This window comes from Rhinichthys klamathensis, unplaced genomic scaffold, assembly GCF_029890125.1.
Source record: "Rhinichthys klamathensis goyatoka isolate OS25496 unplaced genomic scaffold, OSU_Roscu_1.1 h1tg000007l_1, whole genome shotgun sequence".
Lineage (NCBI taxonomy): Eukaryota > Metazoa > Chordata > Actinopteri > Cypriniformes > Leuciscidae > Rhinichthys > Rhinichthys klamathensis.
The window spans coordinates 1,769,312-1,771,400 of record NW_026606560.1 but is presented as its reverse complement, the minus strand read 5'-3'; the positions used below and the strand labels follow the sequence as shown (position 1 = coordinate 1,771,400).

Genomic DNA, 2,089 nt, shown 5'->3' with positions numbered 1-2,089 from the left:
TTTACTAACCGTTTTCGTTATCATATTATACATTCACCTATGTTGACATTGCTGATTATGAAAGATACACGAATAGTTAGTGAAATGCATTATGCTAGATAACACCACAAATGTAACGTTATCATGTTACGAGCAAGGAGCATTAGTTCAACGTCAAGCTGATAAAAGTAGCCTATTATTGTAATGTTGCAGTGGGAGTTTACATGAATTTCCAGCATGTTGTGTGATGCTTTCTCCGGTGTGTTGAAAGTCTCAGTGTGGCCGGTACCATGAGTGCTCGTTCTTGTGTTCGAGCACGGGCAAGAGCACGAGCGCTCTTGTAAAAATTGGTTGCAATCTGAAACATCACCGATAGAGGCCGCTAAAAAATACATATAGCACCTTTAAATCATGTTTAATTTGGACTTCTCTGTGCATGCTCTTTGAGGTGGTGACCATAGACCTGCATTATATGACTGACAGACAAGAACGGTTTGACCTAAAAATATCAAAATTGAAACTACTGCGGAAACAAAGACACCTACATCTTGGATGCCCTTGAGGTAAGCTAAAACATACCAAAAATTTATTTCAAAGTGAACTATCCCATTGGCCAGAATTACCTTATGCGTTTCATGTAAGACCAATACATGTCCTTTATAAAATCAGATCGATTATGGCCCCTTTCATACTAACTAGCACACATACAACTTATAGGGGATTTTTTGCGTCATATATGAATACTGTAAAAAGTCTTATATGAGTTGTACATGACAAAAGTATGTAATGGTTTATGGTATTAGTAGAAAACACCCCGATATTTATATACAAATCATTTAAAGTTCTTACATTGAATCATATGCTAGTCAAATTAAAATCATATAGGATTTATACACATTTTGTGTCATTTTTTTATACGTGTTATATAAAGTGTGTCATACAGATTTCATGTTTAGATGACCAACATCACTTTTATGAAGTTTGCAAATTTGGAAATTGTACAGTGCAGAAGCTGGTTTGGAGGATGAGTCAAAATATCTCTGACCTTTATGAGGACTGGTCATTTTCCTTCAGGATTTGAACAGTAAATTTGAAATCTGGAAATCTCAACACTTTCAAAAGTGTTTCCTCTCGCAACACTGACACAGTGTTACAATATGAACACTAAGAGTAAAATATGACCACCAATGTAGAGAACAACAACACTGTTGCAGAGCTGTGTGCAGCTTTGTAGCAAACACTGGCAGAGTTACAATTCTACACTGTTCTGGTGTCGACCTAACACTTTAAAAGAAAATGGAAATCACTCATCATGGAATTCTTCTCAGCCTTAGGAGTCGAGTATTACACCACCCTGGTGTTGATACAATACTTTTTTACAAAGAAAAACAACACTAAGGGAGTTACCAGTTTTTCTTATTAGGGTTCTGCATTACCTACTTTAAAGAACTGTAAAATAAACTGACAAATCATTTCATCTGAAAAGAATAAATTCACTTTGAAATAAACACATCACTCTATATTACTCTTTCAAAACAATCCAGAAAGTTAAATTGTAACCTTAGTCTGAGATCATAGCAGAATTCTGTTCATTGTAAAGTAAAAAATAAAGGCAAAATGCAAACAGTGGTTTTAACAAACTATTTATTTTATTAACGAACAAGCCCCTTTACATCATAGGTTAACCTTTAAAATAAACAAGCCCCTTTACATCATAGGTTAACCTTTAAAATAAACAATGAATGCACAATATAGGCATTTCTGTCATCAGAAAGATCAATAGAGAAAGTGCCACCGTCCTCCAGTGATTGCTGTGTTGTGACAGAAAATGGTGCACGCGGGAGCACATGCGCAAAACCGTTTTGTAAAATGATATATGAATCATTTTTATTTGATCAAATATAATTTTACAAAACTGTCTTGCGAATGTGCGCCCGCGCTCACTATTTCAGTTACAACACCGCAATCAGAGGAGGACGCGCTGAAATCATAAACTGTCGATGCTGTTCTCTTCCTTCATAACTCATACTGAGAAGGATATATTTATGTAAATAGTTGTGCAACTGAAGTTTAATGTTTGAGTTCCAGAGGAATTTGTGACTGTTTCACC

At 35.4% G+C, this 2,089-nt stretch overlaps 1 long non-coding RNA gene across 1 annotated transcript; it reads right to left on the bottom strand.

Annotated features, from left to right (window-relative positions):
* Positions 1-1,604: 1,604 nt before the first annotated feature.
* LOC130091609 (uncharacterized) lies at positions 1,605-1,751 on the bottom strand. Its single transcript, XR_008807834.1, has 2 exons — positions 1,704-1,751; positions 1,605-1,665 (listed from the first exon to the last, which is right to left on the bottom strand). It is a non-coding gene; the product is annotated as an uncharacterized LOC130091609 (long non-coding RNA).
* Positions 1,752-2,089: the final 338 nt, after the last annotated feature.